The sequence below is a fragment of the Oryzias latipes genome, chromosome 4, assembly GCF_053564925.1.
Source record: "Oryzias latipes strain Hd-rR chromosome 4, Olatipes_Hd-rR_3.1".
In the NCBI taxonomy this organism is placed as follows: Eukaryota; Metazoa; Chordata; class Actinopteri; order Beloniformes; family Adrianichthyidae; genus Oryzias; species Oryzias latipes.
In genome coordinates, this window is record NC_136240.1 from 14,388,237 (window position 1) to 14,404,570 (window position 16,334).

General features: G+C 36.6%; 1 long non-coding RNA gene across 15 annotated transcripts; it reads left to right on the plus strand.

Annotated features, from left to right (window-relative positions):
* The first annotated feature begins 7,028 nt into the window (after positions 1-7,028).
* Positions 7,029-15,710, plus strand: LOC105353915 (uncharacterized). 15 transcript variants are annotated; one of them, XR_013655751.1, is made up of 7 exons: positions 7,029-9,359; positions 9,563-9,594; positions 9,754-9,887; positions 11,419-11,544; positions 11,838-13,650; positions 13,723-13,797; positions 15,030-15,710. It is a non-coding gene; the product is annotated as an uncharacterized LOC105353915 (long non-coding RNA). The 15 variants fall into 15 exon arrangements; XR_013655750.1 differs by having other exon boundaries at positions 7,029-8,351; positions 8,961-9,049; positions 9,211-9,887; XR_013655748.1 differs by having other exon boundaries at positions 7,029-7,901; positions 8,293-8,351; positions 8,961-9,887.
* The last annotated feature ends 624 nt before the right edge of the window (positions 15,711-16,334 follow it).

A 16,334-nucleotide genomic window follows, 5' to 3' on the forward strand; every position in this document is an offset into this window, starting at 1 on the left:
GTTTTTACTTCACTCAATCACCAATGTCTCCCAGTTAGCACAGCTTAAACACATAAAAAACGTATCTTTACAAATACATCACTACATATATATATATATATATATATATATATATATATATATATATATATATATATATATATATATATATATATATATTCTTTTCATACTTTCTGTTGAAAACAGCATAAACACCTTTACTGGTTTGGTACTCTTCTTTTATTTTTATCAGCATAATCTGAATCCTCTTTGCTCGTCAGGAGTAAAATCCAATGTCCACACAGCACAGGAAACACAACATTCAGCATAAGCATGTCAACCAGTTAGGGCACTGGCAGACTCTCTAAGCATGTCTTAGCTCTGCCCGATACAGCATCATCAGGACTGACACACTGGCTTCGTGTTACACTCCTACTAGCTGGTTTCAGGATCTGGTGAAACGCTTGCTCTTCCTCAGAGAACCAGAAGCAGATCTGACATAGTAAACATCCGCGATGGATGCAAAGCATGCATCAAGAGTTTTGGGCTGATTGTTTTTGGAAAGTTTGGCATGTGTCATGGCAGAAAGCCTGCCCCCCCAACTGATCAGTGATGATGATCTCCTGCAGCAGTAACCATGTTATTCATGCTCTGATTTTATTTGCCTGCTTTGCTGGGATGAGGTTAATACTATAATTGCCATTCTGTTCAACTTTAACGCCCTCTATCATTGAATTAAAATGGTGTTATTCAATCAATTTATCATACAACACATTATAACATGTAATAATGAGTCTGTGAGTCCTATACTCAGTAAATGACCTCCTGTTTGCTGAGATAAATGGCCAGGCAAAAATAAAGTTAATTATTATAGTGTTTTTGAAATGAAAATCTAGGCTAATGTAATTTACAAATTTGAGATATCCAAAGGTGAGAAATTATTAAAAAAAAAATAAAAAAAAAACTTACACAATTTCCACAAGAAATAAGAGTCACAGAAATGTGAAATTGTTTTGAAACTCACCATCCCTTGAATTTATGTAACAAATGGACCGTTTTCTTATAAAAATGAAGGAGGATTATTTAGTAAAAGAAGTCTAGAATTTTTTATAATAAAAATAATATTCTCAAAACAAAAGCGCCACTTCCTGAAGCATCTCTTTGCCTCTTTTCTGCACTGGCTACATCACTCTTTCCCATGGGGTTAGTTACACTGAAAAAAACATCAGAGGAGCAGGATCCTAGAGAAATCCACTCTGAGCTCTGATCCCAATTTCAAGTATCTGGTTTTCAACACCGAAACACATTTTACGAAAGCGGATAAAAATGATAAAAACAGTGAATTCATAATAAAGGTATTAAGGTACTTACACTGGCACAGTCATTGTTAATGCATTGGGAGAGTTTGGAAATCAAAGCTCTTTTGCTCTTCAACTGAAAACATGAACTTGACTTTTTTAACAGGTCTAAAATGTCTGAGTCTTGTGACAGGGTAGGAATTTAGTTCCGCTGAATGTGCTTGTTATAACAGGTGCTCAATAATGGAAGCGAATGCAGTGGAAATGGACTGACTCATTTTGAGTAGGTACATGAAACACAATAGGATTAGAGAGCAGATTAAACCTGGCTTTGTGTGTTGTCATTTAACCAGATTACCACAGCCGCAGTTCTATAGTGTGAAAATTGGACAGAAATTTGTTTTCAATTTACCAGCTATGTGAATTGTACTTGGGCATGCCTTGTTTTGTGAGCTCCACAAGAGAGGTGTGTGGTGGAGACATGCTCGGTGTTAGGCTCTCTGCAGCTTTATTGGATCAACCAGTTTCTCATAGATAAATGGGTAACAGTGCACTGAATCAGCTGCATTCATTTGAAAGCGTATTATCAGGGTCTGAGACTTGAGATGCTACAAAGGTGCAGACATGCAAGCAGACTCCAGCTGAGAGGAGCAAGGTTAAGTTTCATTGCATGCTGTTTTACATGGCTTCTGGGGTGGTGAGGTGCAACGCAAGACACGTTTACCGTGGACCGGGGGTGGAATTTTCTCTTTAGTAATAATAATAACAATAATAATAATGAACGTAAATCCACTGTGTAATCATGTGCAACTTTATTAGAGGTGTCCTCATAACGTCACACCAACAACAGAACATCACACGAGCAACATCGTTTCTACCGCGACACACTCTGGTTGCTATGGTAAGTGTGACGGATGTAACAGAGAGAATCCGGTCACTTTTCAAAATGAAACGCATTTTTCGAAAAAAAAAACAACAAAACACCATAAAATCTAAATTATTTTTTCTTTCTGTGTGTCCCAGTGCCAAAATTTCCCGCGGCCCGGTGGTTGAGGACCACTGCTCTACAACCATCAGCGTCCAGGCTCTTGGGTTCATCAATCTATAGTCCGAGCTTCTTCCACTAGGATAAAAACGTCATCTGCCCAGAGCCTAACCGCCCCAAAAAAAGACTATGGACTATTTCATGCGCTTTTTTATATCACAAATAAATCTTACTTTATTCACAGTCCTAAGATCTCTCCTAATTGAAATTAGATTCATCATGTCTAAATGAGGCTCACAAGATGGCTATAGAATGAATCTAAATACCAAACATTTCAAGACATACAAGTAAAACTGCAATTAATGTAATTAACAAAACTACCAAAATAAATAAATAAAAATACTCACGGCTAAATATTTGTTTTTTCTTCTCTGTGTGGGAAATGCTACAGCCTGTTAATGATGTTACGTGGTACAACCCACCCACTTCATGCTTGGCGTGATAAGTCTGCCCCAATATTACAGAAAACTATTGCCTGTGTCTGCCTTACCTGCTCTTATCTCTACTTTCATTCCTTGACTTTAATGTGCAGGAGTCATACTGAGAATTGAAAAAGCTCAGCATGCTGTCCATATCCATCCATTTGTTGTTATTATTTGAATTGCACTGGACTGCAGTGACTGGGAATTGGAAATGGGAGGGGGCGAAGATGATACCACCTCAGCCCCAGTATTTTAGGCACAGTTCTGCTTCAGTGAACCAGGCTGATTGGGATTCAGCAGGGCCTCTCCCCTTTTCTCCCCTCTGTTTTCTCCATGCCTCTCTTGTTCTGCTCAGTCTGAAACAGACATTCTGAACTGAAAACAAAGGGGGGGGGGGGGGGGGGGGGTATAAAGCGAGAGAACATGCAGGAACAAGTAATCAGATGACTCACCTTGCTTTTGCTCCTTTTTACTGCTTCCTCAAATCCAGAAATTAACCTTCATTGTAGATGCTTACATTATTAACTTCTATAGTCTTTTAAAAAGATGCATCATATGGAGTCTTGCTTTTGACTAAATGAAGGTGAAATTTCAGGTGAATTATGCTATTTGGTGTTCTGAATTTTATATATGGTAAGATTATAAGTCGAAATTCAGCAAGAAAGAGCTTACAGTCTGAAAGTCCAACCAGCACAAAATGAGGATGAGACCAGGCCATTTGAAAAATTAGCTATTAAAATCCTTCTGATTACGACACAGTAACCATCTATGAAGTTATTGACAAAGAGAGGCAAGGTAGTCAACACAGGAGGGGTCTCACTCCCAGAAGGAACAATAGCAGACATTGAGGACAGTTACAAGTACCTTGGAATTCCGCAGGCAAATGGCAACCTGGAGCAGGCAACAAGGAAAGCTGCAACAGCTAAATACCCCCAATGAGTAAGGCAAGTCCTGAGAAGCCAGCTCAATGGCAAAAAAAGACACCTGGGCAATACACAGCTACGCATTGCCAGTCATCTGATACCCTGCAGGAATAATAAGATGGCCAAAGGAAGAGATACAGACCACGGATGTTAAGACACGAAAGCTCCTCACCATGCATGGAGGGTTCCATCCCAAATCCAGCACCCTGAGACTTTATGCTAGCCGCAAGGAAGGAGGCTGAGGACTAGTGAGCGTAGAAGCCACTATCCAGGATGAAACATCCAAGATGCATGAGTACATCAAGCTCAAGGCCCCAAATGACAGTGTGCTCAGTGAATGTCTCAGGCAATGGAGAGCAGAGGACACAGTGCTGGAGGACAGATCCTCATGGGAGGACAATCCCCTGCATGGGATGTACCACCGGACCATAACTGAAGTGGCTGATATCAAGAAGTCCTACCAATGGCTAGAAAGAGCTGGCCTACAGGACAGCACCGAAGCGCTCATCCTGGCAGCTCAGGAACAAGCCCTGAGCACCAGAGCGATAGAGGCTCAGATCTACCACACCAGACAAGACCCAAGGTGTAGGCTCAGGCTGTGCAAAGAGGCGCCTGAAACAATCCAGCACATAACTGCAGGATGTAAGATGCTGGCAGGTAAAGCATACATGGAGCGCCACAATCAAGTGGCTGGAATAATATACAGGAACATGTGTGCAGAATATGAACTGGAAACCCCAAGGTCAAAATGGGAAACACCTCCGAAGGTGGTAGAGAATGAGAGGGCAAAGATCCTGTGGGACTTCCAGATCCAGACTGATGGGATGGTAATGGCGAACAAACCAGACATAGTATTTAGATATATACATATATACATACACTGACCAAAAATATAAACGCAACACTTTTGTTATTGCTCCCATTTTTTATGGTATGAACTCTAAGATGTGAAACATTTTCCACATACACAAAATAACCAGTTCTCTGAAATATTGTTCACAAATCTGTGATAGTGAGCACTTCTCCTTTGCCAAGACAATCCATCCCACCTCGCAGGTGTGCCATAACAAGATGCTGATTAGACAGCATGATTGTTCCACAGGTGTGCTTTAGACTGGCCACAAGAAATATATACAGTTTTCTTTGTTTTCTTTTTAATTCTTCTATAAAGCTTTTACAATGTGAAAAATCCCACCAAGTGTAGGTAGGAATATCAACGTCACTACGGCAACTTTATCCAATACAACTTTAATTTATCTTTTTTTCCTTTTGTTTAAAAATAATCTGTGCCATTCAGTGTTTCATAATTCATCAGTCTCAAATCTAACTCTAAAATTTAAAAAATGAGAAACAGTAGATCATGCAAAACCTATTGCAGCTATAGCCTGTTGACCTCTTACAAACTGTATGTGTACATAATCTGCAATTTCTTTTCACATCTATAGAATCTGCTCAGTACTCCAGCAAAAACAAAACGAAAAACAAAACATTAAATATCTAGAAAAAGGTAAATGAGATTGTATGTCCCTAAACATAAAATAAAAATATTTTCTTACAAACAAACAAGTCACATCTACTATATGTCATCTTCCTGCCACAAACCTTGTTCAAAATGTTTGCTTTAGAAGCCTGACAGCTTTCCAATGTCACACTGAAACTTGATCGAAAACCAATTAAAATCAATCAATCAACTATTGCTGTTCACCTAACGTAACTGCAGCTATACTAAGTTAAAAGTGCTAAACTGAATAAAGAATTTCAAGAATTTAATTTAAAGAAACTTTGACAGATGTTAAAGGTCTTCCTTTTTTGTCTTGCTGCCTGTTTTAGGATATTTACATTGTGTCTCTGCGCTGAAACGTGTGCTGCTTTGGCAGCAGCAGCGCAGACAATGAAAATAAAGGAATTTCGAAATCATGATGTTGGTGAGTATGCTAATAGATGAGGATCAGACATGCAAGAGTGGAATGGGGCACTTAAGCATGACAAAAGAGAAAAGAAGGATAAATGATCATTTCAGGGAAAAAGAGGGGAGAACAAAGGTTTATTTGTTCCACAAAAGGATGTGAGAGGTGTCAGACAAAGGTCTGAGGCGTGGGAAGAAGATGAAGATGATGGTGGAGTGGTCATCAATCTGTGAGACGGTAGACACAGTAGAACCACTTGAGCATAACAGATAGAAATTCTTTTTGAATGTTGAATTATTTAATATAAACAGGGGAATGGCAGACTGAATTGAAAAGTCAAATGAACAGTGGGTTAAACTATATTTAACTTGGGCAAGTAGACAAAAAATGTACAATTGACCCTACAGGCAGAAATCTTCCTATTTTTTTTAATCAAATGGGGCTTCTGTTTAGAGTCATGCATGAGAAAGCTCATATCGTATATAAGTCCACTGCAAAAGAAAAAAGATATTTTGCTGATAAACTTTCATTGAATTCTGCATACAGACTGTTGGCTGGTTTTCATTTGCAGAATGACCTCATGTCACAACACTGCTCTGAATAAAAGTTAAACATGATTCAATGTAATGCTCTGAGATAAGCGCAGAAGTAATGCGTCTCTCCGAGTGCAGGCCTGTTTGTTTCATTATGTGAGCGCTGCAGAGATTGCGGGAGGCACAGGAAGAGATAGTATGTGTTTGGAATCCATTGCAAACTATTTTACTCGTGACCATAAAACAGCCCAGAACAGAAAAGCTGGCTGCGCTAGTCCATGTCAAATAAACAAAAGTAGAGTTGTGTCCTTTGTCCTCCACAGGGAGGGAACTATAAACATTATCAAACAGTTGGACTTGGTCTTCCCATCCAAGAAAACACAGAGATACGGCACAGCTGAAGGAGTTATTCATATTAGACAGGAGGTGTATATCTAAGGTCAACAAAGAAAGTAAATGTATAGAAATGACTTTTCAGCAGACGATACATAAATATTATTTTGAAACTGTAATCTCAAGAGTTTTATTTTTCCTAAATTATCTTAAATTGTTTAAAATAGCTTTTTAAAATAAATGATTCTGAAGTGTGAACCATTTATTTATTTTTGGTCAGTGATGTTAAAGATGAAATGCAGTAACTGAACCAAAAAAACTAATGCATTTACAAACTGAGATTTAACAAAGTCAGACTTGAAAATGCTTTGTGTCAGCCGGCTCACAGTTTCTCCCCAGATGATTAGTCGCTTGGCAGAATCTTCTTTTTACTTCAATTTCAAATTTTCAAGCCCAACTCTAGGTGCATTACTATTATCTCTAACTGCGAGACTCCATCGAGCTGTTTGGCACCTGTGGACATGCATGAAAATTGCTGCAAAATGCTAGTCTAAATGTAAATGGACCCAGATAATTTGGATATGTACACTGTCAGAAAAAAGGGTACGGTTGGGGTACATTTGTGAACACTTAGGGTACAAATGGTGAATTTGTACCCTAAGTGAGTCATAATTACACCTTAGGGTACTCATATGTACCATTTAAGGATAAAAAAGGTACAAATATGTTTCCAACCATCAGAGGGCCCATATTTGGACCCTTTATTCCACAAACAAAGGTACAATCACTTGTGTGACAAAAGTAATAATTCAAAGTGTATGAAACGTCACCCAAAATCATTTAATACGTTGTTGGTTATTTGGAAAAGATGCACAAAATAACCAAATATATTTAAGAGACCACACATCTTTTATGACTATTTCTGAACAGTACACAAGCACATTATATTTTATTGATTGTGCAGAGCATCAAGATAATAACTTTTAAACATGTATTAGTGTGAGCCTGTTTTTTTTTTACTTATATAAGAGCTGTTTTAAGTTTTGCCTTTAATTTAGAGCAAAAGCACAATGTAGACAAAATTATTTGATGTTTTTAACCTTATATGGTGTACTTTAACTTGGCCTAAGTTCAATTTAAATTTCTAGTCTTTGAGCTGTTAATTTAAGTTATTTTTTTTCTAATCATACATTCTCATAAAAAAGTAAATTTCTCTGTTACTACGTTACATTATGTGTACATGTAAGTATCTTTTAGCTTTTGTACCTACACAGGAAAAATGAGAGAGTACTTTTTTCGGAGTTACCATCAGTAATTTTTATTTAAGTAGGTGTAAAAACGTAGAGGAAATATGTTGGAGTAAACCAGCGAGACCACGCCCACTCTACTTTCTTAAGTTTCGTTTCTTCCGCCATTTTGTTATCCCGCAGCGGCCGGAGGAAAATAGAGGCTGTGACTGAGGTAAGTCTGCTAATTGCTCAAAAATAAGTTGGAAACTTGTTTTAAGCGGGTTCGGTTATTTTATCTGTAAGGAATAACTTTTGTGTAGTGGAATGCTGCTATTCCACCGTGTATGTGCCTGTGAGGAGATGGAAAACTACGAGCAGGAGTTAGTTTGCTAACGGTTAGCCTCAGCCGTTTGAAGTTCAGCTAAATGCAGCCATTAAATAAATGAAGCTGTTGTTTTTATTGGTGTTGTACCGCGTTCCGTTAAATACATTGAAATATATACATTTTATCACTAGATAATTCTGTCGCCGTTTTACCGATGTACGCTGGCGTTGATGCACCGGTTGTTGTTGCCTACCCCCCCCCCCCCCCCCTTTTTTTTTTTTCTTTCTGTCTTTCTTAGTAAGGAAGCCAGCTACTTTTGAAACGACCAGCTCCATAATTCCTACTGATATTTATCAGGTCCGTCGAATTCAATGCGTTTATCATTTTAATCTGTAATGTGTAGGAGTCCAATAACTTTTTTTTTTTTACACCGCAGTATGGCAGTCCTTCCCATTTATATGTCAGCCTGCCGTAGCTGCTGTGCGCGCGCAGCCACCATTTCTCGAATGCAAGACAGTGACAGAGACTGTTTAGGTTGTCATGATTGCTCATTGTTGGTCAAGCGAAGTTTACACTGTTGTTGATTTTGATCATTCTCCTGCAGATTATTTTTTTTAAATGGAGGTCCGTGATTCCAGATACTCGTCACGATTTCCCATACCAAAAACTCATCTATAAACCAGGAAAAAATATTTTTTTTAAATGAAATTCCAAGAAATAAATCTGTAGGTCCTTAGAAGCCAGTGCATTGTCGTCAGTGTTTTATTTTATTTTTTTTTTTAAAGTTCTGCAAATTCTGCAACATTGCTGTGGCAGCTAGTGTGAACTGTATATTTGCCATTACTATTTTAAAATGTATTAATTTATTTGGAACAGGGCTTAGATCTGAATAAATGCTTTGTTGGTACCTTTTGGTGTTTTAATGTTTTTTTTTTTTTTTTGTAATATATTTTTTTTTCCCACCAGGAAAGATGCAAGCTGTGCGTGAACATGTCGAACGCCAAAAAAAAAATCTTTTGAAGTTCAGCTGACCTTCATATCCTTTTGGGAATGCGGTGAGTGGAAACATCACAATTTCCAGCATTTTTCTTTACAGGAATCAGTCAACTTTGTGGATAAACTGTCAGCTGTGATGCAAACAGATTTTTTTAATTGCTTTTTAATTTAAAGATAATTTCTGTGCTGTATTCTAAACATAATTTTGCTGTGTTCACAGCTGCCAAAAAGTTCAACATCCCAACCTTGGACTTGAAAGTGTTTGATGACTCAAAGACAGAAGTTGATGAGCAGGTTTTTGATCTCCTGTTGAAAACCCAAACCTTGGTGTGTTGGAAATTTGTCTGGCCGAAGATACAAATCCAGAAGGTGAAGTTTTTCTTTTAAATTGTAATTTATGTATTCTGTTTTGAATGGTTTTGGGTAAATTCCCCTTTGATGCCTGAATTTATTTCCAAGGTAAATAATCTGTGTTTTTGCTTTCAAGTACATTAAGAACATTTTTGAGCTGAAGAGTTTTGATTATGTATTTGCATCAATAGGAGTCTGAGGGTTAATGATTTATTTGACAGGATAGTGTGGGGAACAAAACACGGGCAAATAAGTATGAGTTTTTTATCCTATTGCTGTCTTAGACAAGATAATAAATCTGCTAAACTGTTAAGTCGGTCAGTATTTAAAAATCTTTGTTTTTACTTTTTTTGTTTTTGCTATCATACTAATTTAAATATTACAGTAACTGAAAGCTTTAATACTTTGACAGATCAGCCGAGTTGTCCTGCAAACAGCTGTAATAGCAGTTCAAGTGGAGATACTGAAGTGGACTCAGATGACACCATAATATTACAACACAGTCCTACAACAAGACGAAGACTTGAAGACACCTCTCTTGCCAAAGTAAGTAAATAATCTTTTCACAAAGTCATTTCAAGCATTCAAAGTCAGGCTGTCTTTCCAATTCAGTTTAGTTGTCAAACAGTGCAGTATGGCAGATCATCCAAACTAGTTTAAAGTTTTCTAGGGAAACAGCAGATTGCACCAAGTGAGTCACAACACATTGGAATACTGTCCTCATCATACAAGCATATAATTCTTCTGTATTTCCTTAAACAAAGCTCTGCATAATTAACAAGATATTGACTATATCGGCGACAGTGGCTCAGGTGGTTGAGCGGGTCGTCCAATGACCGAAGGGTTGGCGGTCCGATCCCCGCTCCCACCAGCCAAAAAATGTTTTCAATATAATTGAAAACATTTCAATTTCAAAACATTTCAATATAATTGAAAACATTTCAATTTTTTCAATTATATTGAAAAAATGTTTTCAATATAATTGAAAACATTTTTTAATAATAATGATAATAATATAATTATTATTATACAAAGACAGACATTGATTATGCAGTTTTTGAGGGGGGAAAATGTTTTCTGGGACATGGTTTCTGCAGTTCAATTGGAATTCACCTTCAAGTTCTTGACAGGACTGTTTTGCAGAGTTAACCGGCCTTAACTTCCCCTCATGCCATTGTTTACGCTCCCGTTACCTTACAGTCCCTCACAACCCCCAAGCAACAGAATTGGCGTGCAATATTGGAGCTATCCAGCCTTATAGATGTGAGCCAGATGCCAACTCAGACGAGAAGAATGAAGACAAGCGGAGCAGGGAGCTTATGGCCTGCCAAATGTAGCTTGTACGTAACAACTACAAGCTTTCTCAAATTACATCTTTTCATCTGCTCCTGATTCATCCCAATTTGAGAAAGTAAATATTCAGAAACACAGTTTTATTCTTAAACTTATAACAATATGTCATCATAAAAATGCTACATTTTAAAAAATAACTTTCATTGGAGTGGGTACCCCATTTTTAACATGTCGCAGTATTTTTCTCATGATGGGCACGTTTAAAAGAACACGTTTAAAACTGCACATCTGAGTATTCACTCAAATTGGGATGAATCAGGAACAGACAAAATAAATGCAGTTTGAGGAAGGTCTCTATTGTGACGCACCACATGAAATGAGGTGGGTCCGAGTCCCTCTGCTCTGCTGTATTCTGATGCGTCCACTTGCGGACAAACAGATCCATTAACATCTTCATCATACTTGTCTGAGCTTGATCTAAACTATGGCCAGAAAGCTTCAATATTGGTCACCATTTTGCTTTCACCACTAATGTTAGTTTTAGGTTGGAAGGACTGTAAGCTAACGGGAGAGGGCGTAAACAAAGGGATGATCGGACATCAGCAGAGGGTAACTACTGTGTCAATAGCCCCGCCTACAACTCAGAAGTTAATTTCAGATCAACTCCAAACCACTCTACACAAACTGTCTTTAAACATCATCTCAAAGTGCTTTAACCCCAGTAATCAGTGCTTGCAGTTGTATTTTTTATTATTAATATGGACTTTTAAATTTGATCCAATAGGCGGTTGCTGTCATTGGTGAGGATGCATCATCCGTTGAAGGTCATGTGAATATCCTGCATATCCAGTACAGCAAGGTGCGAGAGGATATACCAAAGAATTACCCTTTCTTGAAGACAACCTCACGGGTCAGTGACATTTTAAATCAGTTCTCAGCTTAAAATACATTTTGAATGTTAATATAAGCTGAGACATCTGCTAAAATGATCATTAACAGCTTTAACTCAATTGTAAAAACATTGTAATTTTCTAAACCCATATATAAATATATAGTCATTCAAGCCAAATAATATTTATACAATGGGATCACTAAAGGGAAATGGCAATGAAAGAGGCAACAAAGAATATTAGAATGTTTTATGTCTTTTGTTTGTTTTAGTTAAAGTGAATGATTAATTTTCTAATTTTCTTCAATTTTCAGTTGTTTGATGATGTTGACCGAATGCATCCATCACCTGTCAGTTTAAGCCAGCGCTTCAAGGACGGCGTTTACCAGTATTGTGCCAAAGGTGCTTGAGCTTGTTCAAAGAAAAGCTCCATTAGCCAAAGTCTGCAAAGAAGCAAGAGAAGAGATGCTGGCAGAGGATCTACTAGGTATTGACATAAACGTAATCCTTGGTAATCTTTAGTGTGATTTATAGTTCTTCTTTTTAGAATTCGTATCAATATTATCTTATCACATTTATGCATTTTATTATTTAAATTATGCATTTAAACTTGGTTATAAGTTTACTTTTTTATTATCTATTTTTAGAATGCAGTAGAAAGATGTACTTAAAATGAGGTCTAGTGCTGCTTTTGTTTATGTCACAAGTTTTATTTCATGGTTTAAAAATGGTAACTGAAGTGCTATATGCTGTTTACAATTGATCAAATGTTAAGGTTATAGTTACAATGAATGCAATGTGAACTGAAGGAAAAATATAGATTTTTCATTATTGTAAAATTACTAATAATTGTAAATATATGCATCCTGTTGTGATACTGTACATACTGTGTAATGTCAGAATTGTAATTGTTTTGAATGTTTAATAAATGTGATAAACATTATACTGGTCTTTTAATGTGCTGTATTTGGTACAAATTTGCCATCAAAGGGTACAAAAGGCTTGTCACTGGGGCAGTACCCTTAAAAGAACAAATTTGTACCTTTTTTAAAGGTACATTATGGTACCATAGCACTATAAGGTACAATTTTGTCCACAGAGGTACATATTTGCCTTTGAAAGGTACATACTGGAAGGGTACAGATACGTACCAATATGAAAGGGTACAACATTTGTACCCTTGAGGGTACTGCCCCAGTGACAAGCCATTGTACCTCTAAAGGTACAAATTTTGCACATTTTTTCTGACAGTGTATGTGAGTGAAACTTTTCTCATTGGCTCCACATTTAGGGTATTCAGGGATGTTTCTGTTCAATTATATTTAAAGCCTGGATGTATTTGAAAAAAAGGTAATTAAACCAGGAAAAAGGAGGAGTTTTTTTTTCCTTTTTGTTTTCACGATAGCTCTTCTAATAACAGGAAAAACAATTCTCATGCTAAATCTGTTAAGCAGCTTTGAGAAATATCCCTGTCTCTGGGATAAAAGCACTATTTGAGAAGGCATCAGCCCATTTCCTGTTTTGCTTGACGCTTGTATCCCATCTGTGCAGCCCCAGATTAAAAAGAGGTGCATTAAAAAAAGCTTCCCATGGATCTTCTGTTTCTTTGGCAATACCTGTCTCTCCATCTGCTTCTAATTTGTCGAACCACAGCAGGACTATGAGCACTCTGATATCCATTTCTTTAAGTAAAAATCCACAAAACATATGATTTCACTAAACTGTTAATTTATTCAAAATGTATTACAAAATAGGGAGAAATTCTACTCAGAGAGATTAAATAGTTTCACTTTTTTTTTGGTTGAAATAAAAATATATAATTCTTAACCTTTTCCTCTTAATGAGAAGCTGTTTTGACCCGTCTATGCCAGCAATCAAAGCTCTACCAACCTTTCCCAGCCTGCAGAGGTTTATATTTATTCCTGCCCGTTGTCTTCTTTGTCACTCAAAACTCACACACCTCAAGCAACACGATCCCCCTGCGTGACATGCGTCATGCGCCAAGGATCCACTGCTGATAAGCAACCCCCACTCCCCACACACACAACCACCAAAAACTGATTTAAGATCTCTAAAGCAGAACTGTCCGCAGAGGACTATCTCCACAAAGCTGCTACGCCTGAGTAGGTAAGCTGTCTCATTGATCTGCCTTTCCTCATAGTCCAGACCGGGCATTCACTTTTGTTTGCTACGCCTTAGCGAGCCCCACTTTGGAAAACATCGCCCATGGGAGGAGAGGAAGGGATTTTCAAAAGCTGTCTCACACTTTCCAAGGTAAAAAACTTTTTCTGCAGATGGCAGGCTACGCCCATTCTGTTTTCCCTCTGAAAGAGTAATTTTTATGCAATTGAAGAAAAAAGGATTGTTTCATTAAAAAAAAATCTCTTGCAATCTCTGACAAATGAGGATACAGTTGGTAATTGTAGTTGTCAATGGGGTTGTGTGCAAATGCTCATTTAAAAATGCAAGTTTTCCTGCATCAAAATAAAGACTTAATGAGTGGTAAAGCATCACAGCATGAAAATTACTTTTTTGCAATAAACACTTTCTGTTTACAATTATGTTATTATATGTATACATTTCCACCTAAACAATGTATGCAGTGCTACAAATTTAGAAAGTGCTTGTGCAAGAATTGACACATAATCTTTCCCATTTATTTATTTATTTTAGCAAACTTTGACATATTGGCGTGCACAAAGATGAAAACATGGAATTAAATATACAAAATATTAAACTATATGATTTGAAAAATGCTTTCAAGTTGTGTACAACCTTGTACATGCATGTTTTTCAGCCTTTGTTACTTTATCCGCCAGTTATTTGTGGGTAACACTAGGGTTGTCTTTAGTAAGAGGCACATTAAATCTTTTTCTATGTCTTTCTTATTGTTTTCATTTTCCACAATTTTGCATTAAATACTGAAATTTCCTCTCACGGATTGATACAAAGACTGGACAGAATCCAGCAAAGTATTCATTTTAAACTTATGAGGAATCCCACAAAAACAGTGAAAAAAACCTGTTGTACAGCACGCACTGGGATTACTCTGTTTTATTTTATGAGACATATACAAGTACAAAAAACACATTTTTATTTTTATTTGTCCCACCTAGCAGCTGAGCAAAGCCTTTTTTTTTGGATGTTTTTACAATTGGAGTTCTGTTATATACTCAATGGGCAAACCAAATGTAAATTTGTATAAACCTCTATAAAATGTGAAAGTGGATGTGTTTTCAATGTCTAGGACGTCACACAGAGAGAAATATATATATATATATATATATATATATATATATATATATATATATATATATATATATATATATATATATATATATATATATATATATATATATATATTTCTTTACTAAATATTTTTTGCACCTCATTACAGTCAACTGATGAAGCAAACACGTTTTTTGACATGTCCCATCCATATCTGCATGTGTGTTTCCTTTTCACAACTCTTCTTGATAACGTTCCCATTTTGTTTGTATTTCCAGATTTCCATCTTGCACGCCTTCCAGATGTCTTGGAAAGGCCGACAGCTTTCTCCACGGTCTGTGCTGAATTACTGTACCTTTTTGGAGCAGTGTATAATCCATTCTGTTGTTTCAGCATGCAACATTCCTGCTGGACCGTGTTCCCTGTCAATCAGCCAGGTCCAACAGCATGCTCAAGTCTGCAAGTATTTGAACAGAAGACTATTCTACATATTTAAAAATAGATACAAGCTTATGTTGGTTGATAGGTGTTGTCTGCAGTCCAGATCCTATCACAACATTGAAACTTTTATGTGGGATTATATAAAAAGGTCTGTATGGTTGGGGGAAAAAAATAAAGAATATATATGTATGTGTGCTTTTGTGCTCCTATTTTTTCAAGTATTGTAATTTGCCATTTGGGAATGATGTGATTTTTTTTCCTGTTTCCTTTTCTTTATTGTGTTTGCGTCATTATTTGTATAGATAACCAGATGTCTTCATCTTTAAAACACATGTCTTTATCATATTTCTCATTTTTACACTTAGTAATGCAAAGTAAAGCATAAAAATGTCTGTTATGCATTATTTAACAGTTAAATAATACTTAATGATGCATCAAATAACGTTAATAATGGAACCTAAATTGTAAAGTGTTACCCACATATCTATTTCAATAAATTCAGTAAGAATTGTGCTTTTTTATAGTTGTACATATTTTTTTCCTTTCCAACCAATAAATAAATTTAAATAAGACTGATAATCCTTTAATAAAGATTATTTTTAAGAACTGTCCCCTTGATTCCAAATACATTCAATTGGCTAAACCTTTCAGAAGTCACTGAAGGTTTCTGGAGTCAGAATTATGTCATCAAGCAGACAAAAAGTAGATTTTTTTAGCTGTCGTCAAAAGTACCTTTATTTTATTGTTCTTAAAATGCAATAAATATGTACAAAGTTTATTAAGCTTATACTACATGTAAAATTTGTTGCACATACGTAATCTTACAGGCCACTAAAACAAAGAGATCAATGGTTGCTGCTGAAAATTGGAGTATATTGACACTAACAGCTGGTGTGTTTATCAGATAAGAAATGCATGAAAGGATATTTGGAAAGATCATCAGCCTGAAAGCTTAGGATTTAGATTGTGATAAGATATATAACGAGCGTTTAAAGATAGCACCATTACTGCCCTCTCAAGTTCACTGTCAAGGAGGTTAAACACTAGGAATCCAGACAGTGAGTAAACATTTACACAGGATACTTTACCCCTTTGTATCAAATAAAGGCTAAAGTATAGGCCCCCTGACTGTCCGGCTCATC